The sequence below is a fragment of the Cebus imitator genome, unplaced genomic scaffold, assembly GCF_001604975.1.
Source record: "Cebus imitator isolate Cc_AM_T3 unplaced genomic scaffold, Cebus_imitator-1.0 Scaffold17, whole genome shotgun sequence".
Lineage (NCBI taxonomy): Eukaryota > Metazoa > Chordata > Mammalia > Primates > Cebidae > Cebus > Cebus imitator.
Genome location: NW_016107332.1, coordinates 9,782,857 through 9,806,908, shown reverse-complemented (window position 1 = coordinate 9,806,908; position 24,052 = coordinate 9,782,857).

Genomic DNA, 24,052 nt, shown 5'->3' with positions numbered 1-24,052 from the left:
TTTTTTTGTATTTTTAGTAGAGACAAGGTTTAACCAGGTTGACCAGGCTGACCTTGACCCCCTGACCTTAGTTGATCTCCTGCTTCGGCCTCCTACAGTGCTGGGATTGCAGACATGAGCCATTGTGCCCAGCTGCATATGCATGTTTATAACACCACAATTCAGAATTGCAAAAATGTGGAACCAATCCAGATGTTCATCCATCAATGAGTGGATAAAGAAACTGTGATAAACACACACACAAAGTGTATATATAATGTATACAGACACACACACACACACACACACACACACACACACACACATATCCACACACATAGTGGAATACTACTCAGTCATAAAATGGAGTGAATTAATGGCATTTGCAGCAACCTGGATGAGATTGGAGACTATTATTCTAAGTGAAGGAACTCAGGAATGGAAAACTAAATATTATATGTTCTCACTTATAAATGGGAGCTAAGCTTTGAGGACTTAACAGCATAAGAATAACACAATGGATTTTGGACAGTCAGGGGAAAGAGTATGAAGGGGGTGAAGGATAAAATACTACAAATTGGGTGCAGTGTATCCTGCTAGGTGATGGGTGCACCAAAGCCTCACAAATAACCACTAAAGAGCTTACTCATGTAATAAGTTGTTCCGCCATAACCTGTGGAAATATATAAGTATAAAGTGTAAATATTAAAATTTGTCTTTTTTGATCATTGGCATATGTTTTTAAGTAAGCAATTATTTTTACAATATTTGAAGTACTTTATGCTATAATTTGAGATTATTTGCATTTTCATTTTGTTCTTTTTGTTTACATTAATATTAATTGTTTCTATGTGAAAATGAAACAATATTTTAAATTTACCCACACTCACACTAAACACATAATTCCAGATATATTCTAGTTTATTCCCTTGCTTTTTGTAAAACATTGCTTTGAAAACATTTATCTTTACTACTCAAAGTTTGTTAATTATTCAACTCAACAATTTATTTTGCTAATTAAAATATATTCAGGGAATTTAGCCGTATAACTTGGTTGATGATACTTCTAAACATTTGGTATTTAATTTCACCAGCACATCATATATAAAATAGCCTTATTCCTAAATTGGGTATGAGAAGGCCAAGGGCAATTGTTTTTTTTGTTTTTTGTTTTTGTTTTTTTAATTTGCAGTGCAATTTTATTTACATGATAGCAATTATTTAAAAATTTGTGACAGGGTATTTATTGTTGCCCTTTTACTCTTGTATAACATACAAAGAAAATCTTACATTGTAGACACGTTAATTTCTTTACAGAAAAATACCCTGGAAAACAGCCTTCAGGCTAGGTTAAATTATCTTACGTATTTTCAAGAAATATTTTTCCTTCTTGTCTTTTAAGTTAGCTTCAGTTTGGTAATTTATCCAATTAGCAAATTTGTCCAAGGCAATAGTGGACTTTTGTTGTTGTTGTTGTTGTTGTTGTTTAAGAATCTGTAACATGGGCTCTCATAATAGATATTTTCTTTTATATTGTGTTCCACTCCAGTATTCTCCTTTAATACTCCTGTGGAGAATATACTGCTATGGAAACAGTGCTTAGAATTTCCTCTTCACCTTGGTTTATTTGCTTCATACTTAATTGAACTAGATGCATTTAAGCCAATATATGTTATGTTAGTATTATGTGGCAAGACTATAGCTTGCAAAAGGGATAGATAGATGAACAAAATATAAAACCTGTCTACAGATAATATAGTTCACAGAATAGCATGTTTCTCTAGCATTTGCATCCACAGAGTTCTTAATATGTGTACGCTCATATAATCCACTGATTTTATATCATTTAGAAGATGCTGGGGAATAAAACATATTATTTAAAATTAATAACAGTTTCTTATCGGTGAGATAAGTAATGTTTACAGTCCCTTAGCAGAGCAAATAATGTGGATCAAGGAGAGAGATGGCTATGAATAAATGGTTCCTTTACAACCATTTGCTCTCATTTCTTGTCATTATTTATCTTAAGTTAGCTCACAGTTATTTGTCACTGAAAATAGCAGAAAATGTTTGAAAACCTTCATTTTTTGCATATATTTGTATTAAGTACATATGAGAAATTAGACATTTCTAAATACAGACTACTTCCAGCACTATCATTAGAAGCTTAAATCAATGAACATATGGGAGATTAAATGTTACAGTTTGAGAGTCAGTGACAAATGTCTTCCTAATTCAGTCCTTAGTTAATTGTCTTCATTGTTACTTCATTAATATATTGTGGAAGAATTTAGTCATTTTCTTTTCTGTTTTTTTTAAGACAGTATCTCACTATGTTGCCCAGGCTGGAGTGCAGAGGTATGATTGATCATAGCTCACTGTAGACCATTAAGTCCTGAGCTCAAGCAGTCCTCCCACCTCAGCCCCCAGGCACTGTCACCACTCCCAGCTATTTTTTTTTTTTTTTAATTTTTAGTAGAGATGAGGTATTACAGTGGTTCCCAGGCATCTCAAACTCCTTTGCTCAAACGATCTTTTTGCCTCAGCCTCCAAAACTCTTAGGATTAAAGGAATGAGCCAGTGTGACAGGCCAAGTAACTTTCTTATGAGTAAAAAGTAAAATCATTTAGTAACAAAAACAGGTTTCTTTGTATTACTTGAACCACTTACAAGTCTTAAAAATTACATCTCTTGTTCTTAATCATAAAATTATGCTATTGTGTCATAAAAGTGATACATTTCCTTCAAGAAGTATCCAAATCCTGACTGTATTCAAATATGCATCACATGAACAAAGAAGTGAAAAAATATATCAATATCCCTGGCATAAATAAATAGTTATACCGTATTAAATGAAGCTGTTTTCTGCTACTTAATCCCTGTGAATAAAGTTCCCAATGCATAATTTATGCATTCTGGATACCAAGGAATAATTTTAAAGCAATATCATAACAAATCAAATAATTAGCAAAATGAAATAAATGTTCTGTAACACAGCATTTCAAGTCTCATCAGAAATCTCTGTCATTTTTTTCACCTATGTACCACTCATATGCCAAAATCTGTTTCTTACAATACAGGTCACCAGTTAAAATCTTTGTAAAGTGGTTTTTTTTTTGTTTGTTTGTTTGTTTGTTTGTTTTTCAATTTAACTGTTCGTGTGATGCTTACCCACAGTGTATAACCTTGATAATGTTATATTTAAAAATATCAGTGATTTAAAAGAGTGTTGCTAGTAACTCAATCTGTTTTCCAAACCTTTATTTTTATAATTAATTTTATAGCCAAATAAATTTATATATCAAATAACAGAGCTCCAAAATTTATAAAGTAAAAGCTATTATTAATCACATAATAAATACTTAAAAGAGACAATAGTAATAAGAAATGTTACACATCGCTATCATTTTAAGAAAGGTTAATTATAACTAAGATTGTTTCCTTTAATATTTAAACATATGGCTCACCTGTAACTGACTTTACATTTCGCTAAGACAATTTTATGCAATTGGGGAAATTTAATTTCCTTATGCTTAAAAGTTCATAACCTGAAAGAGGTTAAATGTCATTTTAATTTAAATAGGATCATTGTATTCCTGTTTTCTAGTGGTCAGCTATAAAGACATTGAAGCCATCCCCGACTCCTGCCTGATTTTGCTCTATTTTACTGCTATGTTTTATCTTTATTACTTAAAAAAATCTTTATAATTTCAGCTTTAAGCTACACAGACTACACTGCATTATTTGTAATACATTTGTACTTTCACTCAGAAAGACTATTGAGATATTCAATAAAATAGCTTCTTTTAAAGTCAGATTTGCAGTAATATAAATAAAAATTACTAGATTCATTAAAGATAATCACTGATATGGTTTTACAAGGAAGTTGAAAAACTAACAACATTTCAAAATTAAGCATTTTCTAGTTATTAGTTAAGTTGCTTCAAAAAGCACATGGCAAATAAATGTCAACAGTTTCATTAATTATCAGTCCTCACAAGCTGGAGAGTAGGAATGTTTTAAAATATATTCTTAGGATGTTCTGCTCTGCAATCAAATATATTATGAAAGAAACATAAAAACAATAAAGTAAAATATTACAAAATAGACTTTGGTCTAATACATTTTCTTGGTTTTGTGAAAGTGATGTTTTTCTGTTTGAAGAAATCACATGACAAAAGCATTTTTCTGGGATTATAGTGTAGAACAATCAGTAATGTCCTTTTAAGTTGAGATTTATTTATTCATTTTTACAATAAGAAGATACAAGTAAGGGCAAAGCCTCAAGACTGGAATCAAAAAAATAGACATGAAAGAGGGAGAACTGCTATCAGGAAACAAAGGCACAGACCATCCTAGGATCCTAGGACTGGACCAGTTCACTTGGGACTGAGAAGGGAGGGTAGTATCATCTTGGCACTCAGGCATCCGGACACTCCAAGCTCCATACATGCTAGGGCAGTAAAACTAATTTAACGACCCACATTTTTGGACCTTGAATGTCGTCTGCCTTCATGAGGGTGAATCAGGACTGAGAAAGTGAGAGTCTATGCTGAAGGGAAGGACACAAGCAAGGATTCACACAAACAACACATTTTCTCTTTTCCACTCTTAAAACTCCTTGGTTTCACAGTAGATTGTTTTACTTTAAATTTATTGTAATGTATATTTTTTATTGAGACAATAGAACCCATGCCATTTTAGAATTTTTCTTTCCTTTAAAACAAATGCTATACTAAAAAATAATTTTGTTCAAAATCAGCAATGCTTATAGCTTTAATTTTAGGATTCTTTACATTTACATCTTAAGCCTAATAACACATTTATATGTATCACAGTTTTTCAGCCTTAAATAAATTTTATGTTATATCTATGGATATAACTTGAAAAACGTCCTAAGAGACTTACAATTTTATTTTCCTATTTGACAGAATAATACCAGAATCACGACTAATCAATTAAGATATAATACATTTCCATTTACCTTAAGGTAATAGTCAACACATACATATAATATTCTCTGTTAATATGAAAAAAATAAACAATTAACTTCTATAGATAAGGAAAGTGAAGAATTAGAGCTTAAGACTTTTACCCACAATACACATCCAGTAAATGTCAGTGTTTTCATTAAACTATTCTGTCTTTACTGCTACGCTACACAAAGTCTCTGTTCTAAGTCTTAGTCTCTTTTCCTGTAAAATGAGGAATAACAGTGGCTACATCATAACATTTAGTCAAAGTTAAACAATAAATACAGTATTTGTCAACTGCAATTAATATTGGGGTTAATAATATGCTATGTTTTGACTAATACTAAAGAGATTACCCTTAAAACAAAAATATAATGGTTGGAAAAAACACATTAGGCAATGAAAGGTATGTTTGCATGAAGACTAATTAAACACATGGGAAAAGTTTTTTATGAATAAGCATAAATAATTTGTTTTTTCACATATATCATTTAATTTAAGAGATAATGCTCATTGGTTAAACAACAACAACTGGCAGCACAATGTTTATGATAATATCAAAAGTTTTTGCAAATGCTCCAGTAATACTTAGAAAAATAATTAAGACTGGAAGAAAAACATGTACTGTTTCATATGTTTGAATAACATCAAACTAATCTTTTTTCCTTTATTTTAACAGCTATATTTAGGTATAACTGACATACAGAGAATTGCGTTTACTTAAATTATACAGGGCATAAAAGTTTCAGTTATGCTGGATAAATAAGTTCTAGAAATCAGCTGTACAATGTAGTGCCTGTAGTTAACAACATGGTATTTTGTACTTCAAATTTATTAAGAGGGTAGATTCTATGTTAGGTGTTCTTTTCACAGAAAATATTAAACTAATCTTATGTAATATTCTATACAATTGCATACGTCTGAAGGCTACTTTTGAGGTGATCTCATTTGTTTACATGAAGCTACTTATGAGGAAGAACTAAAGTCTATTCTGCAGCAAATTTTCAGTAATGTTTCCAAACCAGCAAAACAAAATAGGACCTGATCCTTGCATTTCCTCATGATTATGAAAAGATATTATTATATGATAAAGACAGATACATATATTGATATGTTGATATAAATAGTATATTTATTATTTCTAAAACCACTTTTGAAATTAATTGTAATTAATATTTATGTGCTTTTTATTTTATTATTTTATTTTTTAAAAAGATGTGATTTTTTATTGCACTTTAAGTTCTAGGGTACATGTGAAGACCATGCAGGATTGTGGCATAGATACATACATAGCAATGTGGTTTGCTGACTCCAACCCCATCAGCTATATCTGGCATTTCTCCCCATGTTATCCCTCCCCAATTCCCTACCCCCTACTGTCCCTCCCTTAGTACCCTCCCAACAGACTTTAGTGTGTGATGCCCCCATCCCTGTGTCCATGTGTTCTCATTGTTCAACACCTGCCTATGAGAGAGAACATTTTGTGTTTGATTTTCTGTTCTTGTGTCCGTTTGCTGAGAATGATGGTTTCCAGTTTCATCCACATCCCTACAAACAACATGAATTCATCGTTTTTTATGGCTGCATAGTATTCCATGGTGTATATGCGCCACATTTTCCTTGTCCTGTCTATCATCGATGGGAAGTTGGGTTGGTTCCAAGTCTTTGCTATTGTAAACAGTGCGGCAATGAACATACGTGTGCATGTGCCTTTATAATAGAACGATTTATAATCCTTTGGATATATACTCAGTGATGGGATTGCTGTGTCAAATGGAATTTCTATTTCTGGGTCCCTGAGGAAGCACCACACTGTCTTCCACAATGGTTGAACTAATTTACACTCCCACCAACAGTGTAAAAATATTCCTATTTCTCCACATCCTCTCCAGCATCTGTTGTCTCCAGATTTTTTAATGATTACCATTCTAACTGGTATGAGATGGTATGTCAATGTAGTTTTGATTTGCATTTCTCTAATGACCAGTGATGATTAGCATTTTTTCATGTTTGTTGGCCTCATATATGTCTTCTTTTGAAAAGTGTCTGTTCATATGCTTTGCCCACTTTTGAATGGGTTTGTTTGTTTTTGTTCTCGTAAATCTGTTTTAGTTCTTTGTAAATTCTGGATATAAGTCATCTGTCAGTTGGATAGATTGTTAAATGTTTTCCCATTCTGTTGGTTGCCGGTTCACCCTAATTGTTTCTTTTGCTGTTCAGAAGCTCTGGAGTTTATTTAGATCCTATTTGTCTATTTTGTCTTTTGTTGCCAATGCTTTTGGCGTTTTAGTCATGAAATCCTTGCCTATGCCTATGTCCTGAATGGTTTTGCTTTTTAAACTACTTTTGAATATAAATAAATATTTCATATATTTTTCCCAATTCTCCAAGCACTTTTTTTAAAATGTAATTTTTCTACTGTTATTTAGTCGTTTGCAAATTGATTACTCTTCAATTTATAGAATAGCAAAACTACCACTATTGTTTCTTAAATTGTAGACATGATAAAAGGAGACAGTTTGCAATTACGTGTTACATATATATTATTACAGAAAATAATCATAGTATAAATTAATAATATTGAATTAGTGACTTCTTCATTGTATTCTAGTTTCTAATCTGACTTTTTAGACAAAAATCCAGAATCTTTATTAAGTTTGCATTCTAAATGATTAACAATTACACTTGCATATTAAACATTTAATATTTTATTTAAATATATGTACAATTTTAAAACATGGTAGTTCATAATTGATTTATGCATTAAATGGCTTAAAATTCATGTATCCTGTATCATCAAGAAAAATATTGTATCCACACACACATACACATGAACAAATTTAGCAATCAAGAAGAAAGTATAACTGTATAAAATGTTTTTATATAAGGAAATCATCTTTAAAGAGAAATACAGTCTAGAATTTTAAATGTAAGTAACTACTACAGAGTGTATCAATGAGAACCTCATGTTCAGAGACTGCAATGACTACTCAGAGACTGCTAAATCTCTGGACCACATTCTTTAATATATCATTATATATAATTCTCTTGTGCTTTCTTTATTTCCTTCATTCTTGTAATAGAGTTGATCCATGCTACTATTACATAAGACAAAAGGACTTAAAGTTCCTATGGAGACATCTTGCTTTTAACTTTTAAGTTCAAATATACATGTGCAGTTTTGTTACACAGATAAACTTGTTTCATGAAGATTTGTGGTACTAATTATTTTATCACCCAGGTATTAAGCCTAGTACCCATTTGTTATTTTTCCTGATCCTCTCCCTCATTTCACCCTCCATGCTCCAATAGGCTCCAGTGTGCGTTGTTCCCCTCTCTGTGTCCATGTGTTCTCATCATTTAGCTCCCCTTATAAGTAAGAACATGCAGTATTTGGTTTTCTGTTATTGCATTAGTTTGCTAAGGACAATGGCCTCCAGTTTCATCTATTTTCCTGCAGAGGACATCATCTTGCTCTTTTTTTATGGCTGTGTAGTATTGCATGCTGTATATGTATTATGATATTTTATCCTGTCTATCATTGATGTCCATTTAGTTTGATTTTATGTCTTTGCCATTGTGAATAGTGCTTCAATGAACATACATGTGTATGAGTCTTTATAATAGAACAATTTCTATTTATTTGGGCATATACCTAGTAATGATGTTGCTGGGTGGAATGATTATTTCTCTCTTCAGGTCTTTGAGGAATTGCCACACTATCTTCCACGATGGTTAAGGCAAAATTACTGTACAAGAATGAAATTTAAAGTTTTACAGTTTAGGGTTATATGAAAGGAAAAATAAATGAATAACTTTGGAGTATGGATTACAGCTGCTTAAAGTGATGCAAGTTCAGCAAACTTAAGGTTTTAAAGCAACAGTTGGGTACTACTAAACTAAACTTAATTTTTTGTATTGAGATATCTAAAACATGTAACAGAAATATATATGTATGCTTTGGCTTTACAGTTTCATATTGGAAACTAGTATATATGCAATTATCTTCAAAATAGAAATCTAACTAGAAATGTAAGAATATGCATGCAATTCATTCTTTTATCTCATTCAAATTCTTGATCATTATTTATAAGGTATACAGTTGAAGTGTATTACATAATACTTTTATATATCAAAACTATTTCTAAAGTAGAATGTGTCAAAAGCAAGATTATTCCATTATTATTATTTGGTGATTTACTAATAAAATTTATCAATTTACAATTGTAATTCTTGTTTATTTTTATATTTATTCTTTAAAGAAATTAATCATTGTTTCTACAATGTTTGTGACTTTTTGGCCTTGATTATATATCTGAAAGAAGAGCTGGTGACAACCTTATACAACGCTACTAGTAATCCTCAGAATCAAGCTGGGCTTTAATCAGGTCGAGGCGTTGGCCTGAAATAATTAAGATTAAAGAGAGTATTGATTAGAGTAAGCCATCCCCAGGGTACTCATATTACTTGAGGGTTTGTTAAGAAAAGGTTATTTTATTTTTAAGGAGAAGTCATCCTAATGATTGACTTAGCAAAACTAAGTACCAATTCCCATAAGTTTGAAGAGAAGAGGTATATAATATATGCAATATTAAATATATACATATATGCAATGTATTTAATATATAGTGGAAACATGGAGAAGTTTTTACTAGAGGGAATGGAAGCTTACTAGAGTTAAGTGAAACAGAAGAGGGAGGAACAGAACACATTTCAACATGACCCTAGTTTTAATTGCCTTTTATATTCACCTGAAAAGAGCAACTTTGAGAAACCCCGAAGAGAAACACATTTCAATGAGGTAAATGAAACTGAAGTATATTAAAAATAGCTTAAATTTTAATAAAAATTTTAAAAAGTTTAATTTTAGAACAAAGTGACTCCCGAATATAAAAATAATATCAATGGCTTCTTAAATATTAACCATTTAAAAAAATTCTTTTTGAAGTCTAGTTTTGTTGTCCAGGCTGGAGTACAGTGGTGTGAACATAGCTCACTACAACCTCCATCTCTGGAGTCCAGCCTAGCTTTAATCATTTATTAAGGATAAAGAACCAGATCATATCCTTTGCAGGGATATGGATGGCGTTGGAGGCCACCCATAACTAATGCAGAAATGGAACACTTAAGACTGCATGTTCTCACTTGTAAGTGAGAGATAAATGATGAGAACACATGGACAACAGAATGGAACAACACACACTGAGGTCTGTCCTAGGGCAGAGGTTGGGAGGAGGTACAGGATTAGGAAAAACTACTGATGGGTACTAGGCTCAATAACTGGATGATAAGTAATCTGTACCACAAATTTCCATGAAACAATTTCACCGGTGTAACAAACCTGCACATACACCGCTGAACTTAAAATACAATTTAAAGTAATAAAAATAGTTTAAAGCACTGGAGGAAAAAAAAAAGGCATAGAAAACCTGCTCATAATGGTTTTTTAGCTTCCTTTCATTGCCCTTACTAATGATGTATAAGATATAGTTATCTTATTGCTGGACTAAGTCTGCTCCATGCTTATCTCTATGGATACCTCAAATTCACTTGGTTAAGATAAGGCCAGGCTGGGCATGGTGGCTTATACCTGTAATCCCAGCACTTTGGAAGGCCAAGGCAGGTGGATAGTTTGAGGCCAGCAGTTGAAGACCGGACTGAGCAACAGATTGAAAACCTGTCTCCACAAAACACACACAAAAAATTTTAGCTGGGTATGGTGGTACATGCCTGGAGTCACAGCTACTCTGAAGGCTGAGGCAGAAGGATGGCTTGAGCCTGGGGGATCGAGGCTGCAATGAGCAGTGATCATGCCACCGCATTGCACATCGGCCTGGGTGACAGAGCAAGATCCTGTCCAAAAAGAAAAAAAAAAAAACGATATGGCTAAATATAAAGTAATAAGCTTTTGAATAGTTTAATATTTAAAACTTGCTGGGGTGTCCTGGACCAGCTGGATTAGGGTTGTGCACATTGGTGTCTTACGCCTGGTGTAACTGAGCCTGGTTTGGCTACCTGAACAGTGGGACCTAAAACACCTTGATAGGAATTTTTTCCCAAGTTACACTGAACCCAAGATTCTTTACAGAGGATTTGCAATCCCAAAATTAGTGCATCCTAGACCACTAAGGAAGAAGCAGAGGGAGCAGCCACTGGAAGTCTTTTGGGTCCCCACGCTTGCCTGCACTTTCTTTCTCCAGCTCTTTGGTATTAATTACAGTAAGGCCTTATAGGAGTGCAAAATGTGAGTCCTTTTAAGTCTGTTTAATTATTCAAGCTTGTGAAATTGTTGCAATTCAGTTATCCAATTATCTGCTACCTTGAAATCAAAGGGCATGCATATCTTATCTTTTCCAGAGAAAAGAAAATTGAGGTTGTGAGTGGTTATATGATGAATTTAAAAAGCAAAGATTATGTTAGCCTTTGGAATACTACCAAATTCATTGGACTCCCTAGCCTTTCATTTGAAGTCTTATTTTATTTTCTTGCCTTACTTTTCTATTGCCTACTGGAACTATCATTTGGCAAAGATAATTCAGTCAGGGAAGACATTCCTCTTTGATACCTGGCTATTCACATCTTATTTTGTCTTAATCTACTTTTTTTCCTTTTCTAAAGAAATTTTCCTGTCCATTACCTAGGTGATTGTCATGGATGCTAAATTGGTATAGCTTCTATGGTAGACAATTTGACATTTTCTTAAAATGTTAAACTTACTGCTATTCTGAGATTCAGCGTTTGACTCAAATTGGAAACAACCTAAATGTTCATGAACAGGGTTACAGATAAACAAGTTGTAATGTATTTAAACAATGAGATGTTGCTCAGCAATTAAAAATATGTGCTGGTAAATGTAACAGATAAATGAGTGAAAGAAGTCAGTCACCCAAGATAACATAATATGTAATTCTATTTACCAAGTTCCTGATTAGTTATAATTAATCTATGGCGAGAGATATAACAACAACAACAACAACAACAAACCCAGATAAGAATATAGGGGTATCTGTCTAGAAATAAAGACTGGGTGTCACGCAAGTGTCAGGTTGCAGCCCAAGCTGAGGACTGAGGGCAGTGGGTGGACAAGTGGCAGGCAGCTGAACGAACACTCAAGTGATCATAGGGAGTTTTGACGTAGCTTTATTTTCTCTCTGGGCACAAGCAAGCCAGCCATATGTACAGTATCAGCAGAAGAGTTATACCTTTTATGGACAATAGTGGCTCTGAGCCAAGCATGAGCTCATGTGAGTGGGCACCTAATGCACCTCACGTGGCATGGTTACATAATGTGGAGAGTTGGGTGCCTGTGTTCCAAATCCCCTGAGGCATGCTGTACTGGAAGGCCGCCTTGGCCAACTCCTGACTAAAGTGCAGTCATTTCCCTTACATTCCACCCCCTAGTCAAGGGCATCCATTCGGCAAGGACATGTATCCATAGTGCAGAGCCCTGAATCTATAACCCACAACTACAATACAAAGAGCAACAGCTCACTACTAGCATCTTAGCCATGCTACTTATGAATATTAGGGCCCAGCGGAGGCCAGAGCTTAGAGATGGTCACCGTCTCTGCAAGGGGTCATCAGTAAAGCTCTCGACCACCTTAATCTCCTGTGAGATCCCTTGCAGGGCTGCTATTATATTCTGCCTGTTTTCAGGGGTAAAGGTGCAACATTGTGTTCCTAAAAGGGCACAGGTCCCTCTTTGGGCAGCAGTTACTACGTGTAAAGCCATTCAGTCTTGCAGTACCACATTTTTCGTCTGATCAACCTCATCCATGAACAGGATGAGGGCTACTCAGGTGTAATTCAGAGCCCGAGAGGTGTGCTCTGCAAAAGCAGTAACTTGTGCTTCTACAGTTAGGACACTGTCTCTAGGATTAGTCGTTTTCAAGGGGTAGAACCACCAGGGGGCTCATGGCACTTGCAAAAACTGATAGTCTAGCGCTTCCCACTTATACGGGTGTGTGGGCAATGTGGGGAGAACAGTGGCAGGTACATAAGGCCACCCCCAGGTACAACATCCAGTCCAGTTTGCTGCTGGGTAAGGCCACCCTGTGTCCCCACAGACCCATAAACTCCCAGGGGGCACAAAGCCCATCAGGGCCTGACCTTGGTGGGGCTGCTTGTTCCACCAAATCTTGTGTGGTGACGTGTGTTATGTTTGCACAGGCTATGATGGGTACCCATCCCACAGTTGTGTTACCTCAATGTTGTTCTATGCATCACAACACATGGACCAGGGGTACGACATGTTACCTCACTAGCCAGTCCCACCCATGATAAACACTATGGGCTAACCAGGGACTGTGCACACCATGGGTCTTGCAGCGTCCATTGTTCAAGGCTTGCGACGTTGCATTCCAGGCATTGGCCATGGGACCCCAAATGTCCAGCCATGTCTAGTTCTTTGCAGACACCGAATGCATGTGCCAAGACAAGCTGTCTGGGTTGCAGCTAGAAGGGTGGTGCAGAGATCCAACTGCTGGAAACATCGGTCACCTCAGTGTTGGTCCACAGTGCAATTGGAGCATGTTAGCCTACTGTCGAAATAACAGAGCAGGCACAGGTATGAACAGAGGTAAATCACATCCCTCTGGCAAAATACAGGCTAATCTTTCATTCTGGATAGCAAGGCAGCCGCCAAAGGTATCTGCGCTGGGCAATGGTACCACATTTTCTCAACTCCCCATGGTTCCTTTGGCTCCTGTATCCATGCCAGAGTCACAGGGGAGCTCGTAATAGGCCATGCAGACAGTACATATGTCCACCAGAGAAGGGTTCCCTCCATGACTATTCTCTTATGAACAAACAGTCAACCATGGGGGCCATGTATCGAACATCCAAGGAGTGGCATGCAAGTCATACCAGAGGCCCTCCTCCCAGAGAGCTGCGATGGCCAACCATCAGCAGTGGGAGGCTTTGGAGGGTCCATGGCCACAGCCAGGTTTCCTGTTCCCTTGCCTTCAGGGACATTGAGCCAGGCAACAACAGGTTACCATTCAGCTCCATTCCTAGTTGGGGAGGGTCATCCTTCCTCCCTTAGGTTTTGCCACATGACTTTATCCCACATGAACTGTTACCAACTAGCCACTTCTGTATTTTCCAGGTAGTTAACCACAAGGTTAAGCCTCAGTAGACAACCAGCTATTGGTACAGATTACCATAGGTGTCGCCTCTTTACTGATCATCATCGACACTGCTCTAAGTTCAGCCCACTGGTTACTTTGCCCACATCCAGTTTCAAGTCATATGGTATCAGTACTAGGTTGGACTGCAACAGTGGTCCAGGCAGCAGTAACACCTAGTACTGTGCATGTACTAGGCACAGAGGCTAGACCCATCTGTGTATCACGCACCATTGGCAATACGGGGACACCCTTCCTTAAATGGTGACGGCTTGGCATCTAGGGGTGCCCCAGACCCCTTGGCCTTATCTTGCATCAGGACTATGGGTCCCAAGACCTGTTGCAGCTCTGCTGCTAAGGGACTCATATTCACAGTATCGCTGCTCCAAGTATGTGTCCCACTTGGAGCATGACAACTGTAGCCCGTCTTGTCACGCTTTCATGAACCTGAAGGGCAGCATATACAACTGCTAGCTGTTTCTCTGTCCAGGAATACCAGAGCTCAGCTGCTTTCCAAAGTTGGGGCCAAAAACCTAATGGCTTTCTAAAGTGCTCCATGCACTGCCAGACACCCCAGCCAAAACCATGTGTGGTCACCTGCACATCCAGCTCAAACGGGCACTCCTGGTCAACTTCCTGTAGGGCTTGTGGTCTCAGCAGTACTATTCCAATCCCAGGTAAGAGGAGCATTGCCATTTCTAAATCTGCAAGTTAATCAGAAGTTAACATAGTATCATCAATGAGACCATGACATACGGCGGGGCTATACATATAACCCTGTGGCAACACTGTGAAAGTCCATTGTCATCGACCCATGAAGGCAAGCTGTTTCTGGGCCTCTAGAACAATGTCAATGGACAAAAATCCATTGGCCAAGCCCACCACGTAATGGTACTGTTACAATTTCATCGTCAAGTGGTCCATCAAGTCCGTGATAGACCAGGGACAGCTACCAAGCTGTGTAGAATGTCCACCCCCAGAATGTATCTGTGCTGGTGTCTACCAGTGCTGGCACTTGATGTATGTTGGTGGGGACAAGTGCATTGCTAATTTCACATGTGGTGTCCAGTCGTCTGGTGTTTTTCTAACCTGGGCACCTTGGCCAGTTCCCTAATCAAATAGAAGCACAAATCTGTATATGACTGCCACCTATTGACAGTTTCGAGTATTTCAACAGCATTGTTCCACGCAGTCCCTATGGCTGCCCATAGTCTCTCAGTCAAGGTGTGGTCACCTTACCCTTGTGCCAGCCGCCTACTTGCAGTCGCTGAGGAAGCGGAGGAGTGTCATGATAGAAGACAGCTTTTCCATCTCATAATTTGAACAAGATGTACAATCTCATCCCTCATCCCACAGACAAAGTATTTCGGCGGGCAGGGGTTTCCTGGACGCTGGCTCCACTGTTTCTTTAAATCCCACACCTCCCCTCGGGGTTCCGTAGGGACTGAGCTTGCACTTCCCGCAGCACAGTCACAAATGCCCATCCAACTCTGCTGTCAAAGGCTTGCTCCTTCTCTATGCTCTGTGCTTCCAGCTCCATCAGTGCCTTCTCCATGCTTGTAGGAGACACATCTACCACCACTCAGGTTTCCACCCTGGCCCATTCCAGCAGCACAGCCGCCACCAGGTTACACAACCCATGTTGTGGCCACGTGGTTGACCTGAAAACGGCAGGGATCAAAGTCTCACTCATCTAGGTATCTTGCCGACTAGGGGTGTCATGCCAGTGTCAGGATCCAGCTCAAGCTGAGGACCGAAGGTAGTAGGTGGACGAGTGGCAGGCAGCTGAAAGAACGCTTGAGGAATCCTAAGAAGTTTCTACATAGCTTTGTTCTCTCTCTGGGAGCAAGCAAGCCAGCCGTATGTACAGCATCAGCAGGGTAGTTACACTTTTTACAGACAATAATGGCTCCGAGCCAAGCGTGCTCATGGAAGTGGTTACATAATGTGCCTCACATGAAGTGGTTACATGATGTGCAGAGTTGTACACCTGCGTTCCAAACCCACCGAGTCACGCGGCACCGGAAGTTCGCCTTGGCCTACTCCTGACTAAAGCGCAGCCATTTCCCTAACAGTTTGGAACTTTCTTCGTCATTCTTTGCTTTTTGTTTTCCTTTTGTATGTTTCACGTTTATATGGAATCAGCAAAATTTGTCAAATAGAACACTTAGAACTGTGTGTTCTGTTTTTTTCTGTACCTTCAGTTCCTATTTTAGCATTTTATTTTTTACTGCCATATAAATTGCACCTGAACTTAAAAAAAAAATGAATAAAATAAAGCAAGCATGGAACCAAAGGTAAGGAGTTACAGTAACTTATTTTACTTCCCACCACCACAAAAATTAAAGGAAATTAAAAGGACTGTTTTTTTCTTTCTTTTTTTTTTTTTTTTTAGTGTCACTAGACGTGATTTGACCTACATATGAGTGGTCTAGATTAGTGAGGTTCAGAGCATTTACACTACAATTAGGAAAAAAGTATGTATGGAGGAGATAGAATAGCAAACGGACATTTACGTGGCATTATGTTTTAATATCTTTGGCTAATGTGATTCAAAGTATCATACATAATTGCAAATAAGATTCCTTTTAAGTATAAAACTACCAGCAGATGTGTCTGTTTTAAGCAATTAGTCCACAGACGAATGCCAATTCAGAAATTTGAAATTAGGTTGACTATTTTTGTTGCTTGATTCCAAGCAACCAATTTTACTTAACTTCACATAAATTTATTTACTATTTGTCACATTCTACAAATATTTACTTTCAATTCTATTATCTAGAAAAAATAGGGAAATATTTCAAAGAAATAAAAGCTTGATATGATTCTACTGGAAACACTGGAAGTGTTTCAGGGTGCTTTTATTGATATAACATCACCTAGCCTCCCATATGGCATCAGCATCTGCAAATTAAAAGCTCCATTTTAATAATAAAAATGATAAAAAGGAGAGAAAATAAATTGTTTGATGATTATGTCCATAAATGAGAATTATTTGTTATCTAAAAATGAAAATTGCAAAGACAGCATAAACTTTCCTGAACATCTTTAACTTTTTACTTATTATTTTGCATGTATTCTTTATTTTTTTAAACTGGGAAGTTAAAAATGACCTTAACCTCATTGAAATTATTTGATGTTTTTCTAAGTCTATTGCTTATGTATTATTAGAATATCACTTTTTCTGGTTGATGGTTCTTGTTTTCCTGCTAGTAATAATGTTATTTAAAAGGCTTATTCATAGAAAAAAAAAAGGCTTATTCATATTAAATTGGTGCATTGATAACTTGCGTGAATTTAACTTAAATATGTAGCAGTTTTTAAACATAATCTGTTAGAATTTCAATAAGCACAAAGCATTTAAGTCAGAAACTATAAGACATTTTTTATTTCAAAAATGAGAATCAAATGGAAATAATGTAATTCTACTTCATTTATGTGAATTATCACATGATGCTGTACAGAACATTTAGTTTTTCTCACTGGAGGAGTGAAAATAAGTTGCTAATTCCCTATTTAGTGAATTCTGATATAAAATTACATGTACCAAACTGAAAATTTATTAATCTTCAGAAATTTAGTCAGATAAGGAAATAATACTTTAACCCAACACTAAAAATAACAATTCATGAAAGAAATGTTGTGATTTTTATTGATTGTAATGCTACAAGTATACCTTGATGTTATTCCCATCCCTTCAAATATCTCTAAAATAAAATATTTTTCCCACAGATTAGATATAAAATCTTACCTTTGCAATGGTTAATTTTTTGTTTCAGCTTGGCTAGGCTATGATGCTCAGATGTTTGATCAAATACCAGTTTAAATGATGCTGTGAAGGAATTTTTTTAGATGTGATTAATATTTAAGTCAGTAAAGTTTGAGTAATACAGATTACCCTCCATAGTGTGGGTGGGTCTCACCTTCATCCTTAAACTGAAGAAAGACTGCAGTCCCCTATGAAGAAAGAAATTCTGCCTCCAGATTGCCTTTGAACTCACAACACATCAATTCTAAGTCTCCATTGTTCTGACCTGGTCTGCTGATTTTATATTTACCACCCCACATAGTCACAGGAACCAGTTATTTAAAATAAACCTCTCTCTTTACACACACACACACACACACACACACACACACACACACACACACATTGGTTGTTTCTCTGGAGAACTCTAACACAAATTTCTTTAACTATATCATGCATTGGAAACCATTAAATAAGCATGATATTTCTCATGGCTTTTCTTGAAGTGCAAAGCAGCAAATTCACAATTTGCTACTCTGATAATCAACTTACAGATCAAATGAGAATTGAAGCAGGGTATATCAATAAGGAAATAATTGTTAAATTTCAATAGACCCCTGGTAATAAAATCTATATTACAATAACATGAAAAGTAAGTGATGAAATAGCAAATATAGACAAACCAATTATTAACTCTAACCACACAAACCAGCAAATCTGGAAGAAATGGATAAATTCCATTTATCTTAACCCCAAAGCCACAGAATATACATTCTTCTCAGCACCACACTGCACTTACTTACTTTAAAACCGACACTTGCACTCAGAGTGCAAGTGTCCAGGAATTTATCCATTTCTTCCAGATTTGCTGGTTTGTGTGCAGAGAGTTGTTTGTAGTAATCTTTGATGGTAGTTTGTATTTCTGTGGAGTTGGTGGTGATGTCCCTTTTATCGTTTTTTATTGCATCTATTTGATTCTTCTCTCTTTTCTTTTTTGTTAGTCTGGCTAGCAGTCTATCTATTTTGTTGATCTTTTCAAAAAACGAGATCCTGGGTTTGTCGATCTTTTGAAGGGCTTTGTTGTGTGTCTCCGTCTTCTTCAGCTCTGCTTTGATCTTAATTATTTCTTGTCTTCTGCTAGCTTTTGAGTTTTTTGATCTTGCTCCTCTAACTCTTTCAATTTTGATGATAGGGTGTTGATTTTAGACATTTCCTTGATCCTCATGTGAGCATTATTGCTATGAATTTCCCTCTAGACATTGCTTTAAATGTGTCCCAGAGATCCTCGTATGTTGTGTCTTTGCTCTCATTGGTTTCAAAGAATGTCTTTATTTCTGCCTTCATTTCATTGTTTATCCAGTCTACATTCAGGAGCCAGTTGTTCATTTTCCATGAAGTTGTGCAGTTTTTAGTTAGTTTCTTAATCCTGAGTTCTAATTTGATTGCACTGTGGTCTGAGAGACTGTTTGTTATGATCCGTTGTTTTGCATTTGCTGAGGAGTGATTTACTTCCAATTATGTGGTCGGTTTTAAAGTAAGTAAGTGCAGTGTGGTGCTGAGAAGAATGTATATTCTGTGGATTTGGGGTTAAGAGAACATGTGGACACAGGGAGGGGAGCATCACACACTGCAGACAGTGTTGGAGGGTAGAGGAGGGACAGCGAGGGTTGGGAAGGGTGGGGAGGGATAATGAGGGGAGAAATACCAGATGTGGGTGATGAGGGGACGAAGGCAGCAAACCACCTTGCCAGGTGTGTACCTATGCAACAATCTGCATGATCTGCACATGCACCCCAGAACCTAAAGTACAATAAAGAAAAAAAAGCAGATTTAGTAGTGGCAATGCAAGTAAATTTATAGGTGTAATGACAGAAAGTTGGTGCCTATTTTCTCAATAAGTCGAAAGTGAGTTTATCTGCTGAGTATAGAGTAGAGTTTATAGGGTCAGAAGTTTAAAGCCATTGAAAACTTTTCAAATAGCTATTGCGATAAATGAGAAAGGGAGGTGGTGAAGGAAATGGAAGGTTGTTCTGCAATATTGAAAGCAAACATGAAGTTGAACACTTAAATTTATGGTGGCCACAATCCAAAAGTTGTACAATTTACTACCACAGTATTCAGCAGCCTCAGTGTGAGATAATTTTCATTTGGAGTTTCCCAAGACTAGAGTTTTTTCAGAAGAGTTTTAAAAAATGGACAATAGGGAATATGGCTAAGTTGTTGGTGACAGAGTTTTCATGACAAAACATTTAGCCCACTAGAATGCCAAAAAGTAAAAATGAAATAGACAAGAGAAAAACAAAGCAAAACTAAAGTGTAAGCTATAAAATAGATACAGGTAGAGTAGATAGGGAATTTTAATAAAGAGAAACTAAGTTGTCTACTTCAGAATTGGAATTATCAATAGGCCAAATAAAATATATAGTGGAAACAACTAAATTAGAACAATGAGAACACATGGACACAGGGAGGGGAGCACTACACACTGGGGTCAGTTGGGGGGAAATAGGGGAGGGAGGGTGGGGGGTGGGAAGCTGGGGAGAGATAGCAGGGGGAGAAATGCCAGATGTAGGTGATGGGGAGGAAGGCAGCAAATCACACTGCCACGTGTGTTCCTATGCAACAATTTTGCATGTTCTTGACATGTACCCCAAATCCTAAAATGCAATAAAATAAATGGGAAAAAAAATTGATGCAAAACTATCAAAATATTGCAGTGATGTGATGTAGGAATTCACGTTATTAGAAATACAAATGTAACAATGAGAACAGATATAAAGATAAATTCACTGAATATGATATATTTCAGTCAGTAAGTTGCCATGTACCATTGGAAATTCCACATGAATTTCACAGAACAAATGTGGTCAAATATTTAGATGGAGAGTGAGACAAAATATAGGTTTTAAATTCTATAGTAACTGGAGGCACATTTACTTAATAATAATAATAATAATAATAATAAGATATAGAATAATAATAAGATACACCAAGCTGTAGCTGGGTGGCATGTCTTAAAGAAAGAAGCAAGCCTATTTTAAAAAGGAAGGAACAGGACAGATGTAAAGGCAGCATTGGAGATCAAGCATATCTGACACTCCAACTCTCAATCTTTAGTTAAAAAGTGTTTACGAGAAAATTAGTCTTTCTATGAGAGTACAAGACAGGAAGAAACTAATTGCCATTGTAACAGGAAGATGAAGGGAATGTGAAAGTGAGAAATTAGAAATGAGAGTTTGTTTACCAAAGGACAGCAAGTCCAGAACATGCGGTGAAATGAATTTAGAGAAGGGAGAAAGGGAAGACTTGGTTAAGAGAAAAGGAAGAACAGCTATAGGCAGGTAAATACGAATACAGAAAAGATGGTAGTTCTAACTGGCAATGTGATTTTCTAAAGCATTATCTCAGATGGGTTAGAATTCACTTAGGCTTTTCATAAATAGTAGCAGCACTTTGTATGATCTGCAGTCCTAACATATTTTATTACCTTCCTAATTGAAGGACACCAGCCAATTCTAAAAGGAAGATCCTGGTTTGGATTCACTATATGTTTTAGATGTATTACCAGATTCCAGGTAGATCTCAGAGTTGAATGCAAAGCCTGAAATTCTGGAACCTTCTTTTTGGTGTTCCTCAGCTAGTACAGATTCTGAGATTGTAGAGCTCTAGTAATTATCTATATCCAACTCTTTTAACAATATTGAAATTTTTTGTTACTTTTTTCTATTCACTTGATAGTGACTTATTATCCTATAACCTGCTTTTTATAAAAAATTTTTACATTCCTAAAATCTTCAAACTAAGTAGTATGATAAATATTTCTACAGTGAAGGAAAACGAAGAAAAACTAGTTATACACAGATGCAAGATGAAAATACATATAATTTGGGAATTCCAAGAATGAAGATATTGCTGATGAATCCAGTAAACTACTATGTAACAAACCTGCACGTTCTGCACATGTATGCCAGAACTGAAAGTATAATAATAATAAAGTATAATTTTTCCTAATGAGTTCAAATAATACAGAACATGAACCTAGAATTAAAGAGTATTAATTTTCTTAGGAAGTTTTTAATACAATATGTGGATAGGTACTGGACAAACTAGACATTCATAGGCCAAAAAAGAAAAATACTTTAGCCCATAATTAACACTGAAGTCAAAGAGTATGCAAAGTTAATTGAATATAGATCATAGATTTAAATGCAAAATTAAAGCTACAAAATATTTATAAAAAATATAGGACCACATAAATGAATTAATTCAAATTTTGTATAGATTTAAATATAAAATTTTAAACTTTTAGGAAAATAATTTTTGAGAAAAGTTAAAATAATACAACCAAAAGCAAAGCCTATTATGGAAGATATTGTTAAGTTGTTCTTCATCAAAATTAAAATCTACCAACTTCCACAAGTCCCTATGAAGAGATAAGCTACAGCTTAGGATAAAATATTGGCAAACAGCATGGCTGAGGAAAGTCTTATATCTAGAATATATGAATAAGTTTCAAAATTCATCAACAAAACGAACAACATAATTAAAAATGTGCAAAATACACCAACACGCTTTTCTTTAAAAAGAAGATACATATTATAAGTAAATATATGATATTTAACATCACTAGCCACTGTGGAAATGCAAATGAAAACCATAATGTGATATTGTTACATGTCTATTAGAATTACTAAAAATTTATTAAAAACCACATGATAATGTCATAATGCTGGCAAGCATGTAGAGTAACTGGATACCTGATGTAGTGATACTGGGATTATATTGCAGTATAGACATTCTGGACAATATTTGATAGTTTCTTATTAACATATGAACTTGTTTAAAGATAGCAATTTTTCTCTTGGACATTTATCCCAGAGAAATGAAAACTCAAATTCAAAGAAACACTTGGACATTAATGTAATCAGAACCTAGATTAAAAAAGCAGAATACTACCACATCCATACAAGCCTTATTTTTAACTCTGTTCTCCTATAGTGAGAAATTTGATTGTTATTTCTTGTTATTATATACTTAATGAGTTCAAGTAAGTATTGCTCAATCCCACTATGTGTAAACAATATCCCATAATTTCTGTTGCTACCTCTCTATCCTCTTGGTTTCTGAATACCTACAATTGGTCTTTGAAAACCTGTGCTGGGCTGTATATGTATTCCCTGCCTTTAGTGAACATCCTTACTTCCACACTTCCTTACATTCCCCGACTCCCCACCCTCTTCCCCAGCCTTGTGAGCTGAGGCTTTAGCACCTCAAACTGGGCAATCACAGATGTCTAGACTTGCCTTTTTATGAGCATAAATTCAAGTAACAATGAACTCACAGTTCCACCTTGGGCCTCATTGCAGCTTTAAAACATACAGTGAATCCAAACCAGGATTTTTCTTTCAGAATTAGCTGGTGCCCTTCAATTAAGAAGGTAATAAATTATGTTAGGTCTAAAATATGCATGACCATCCAGAATGCTGCTGTTGTTTATGAAAATCCTAAGTGAATTCTAATCCACCTGTTTTAGATAATGCTTTAGAAAATCACACTGCCAGTAAGAACTACCATCTTTTCCATATTCAGATTTTCCTGCCCATAGTTATTTGTTCTTCCTTTTCTCTTAACCAAGTCTTCCCTTTCTCCCCTCTCTAAATTCATTTCACAGCATGTTCTAGACATTCTGTCTTTCGGTAAATGAACTCTCATTTTTAACTTCTCACTTTCACATTCCCTTCATCTGTCATGACAATAACAATTAGGTTCTTCCTGTCTGCAGTCTCATGGAAAATATATTTTTTCTTATCTACCCTCTGTAACTAAAAAAATGACAGTTGGGGTCTCAAATATGTCTGCCTTCTATAAAGGCTTCAGTACACTTTTGTTAATGAAAATTAACAAAACATACTAACTAGATTTCATATGATTATTATCACATGCGGACTTTATTTTCCTAAAGAAAATATTTTCCCTAATATAATTATTACAATTTTGAGGTTACAAAATTTAAAAATGTTGGTTATATAGTTTTTAATTTTTTTTCTCTCCTTAAAAGCAGAAATGTAATGAAGTACAACAAAAAGAAAAATGAAGTTTGTGTGCTAATGTCCGTCTTTATACTTCCGTATACATAATCCGTTTTGAATAATTTAGTGATATATATATAAACAAAAACTGTCTCCAAAATTTTAGAAATTAGTTAAACTGACTAACACAATATAGAT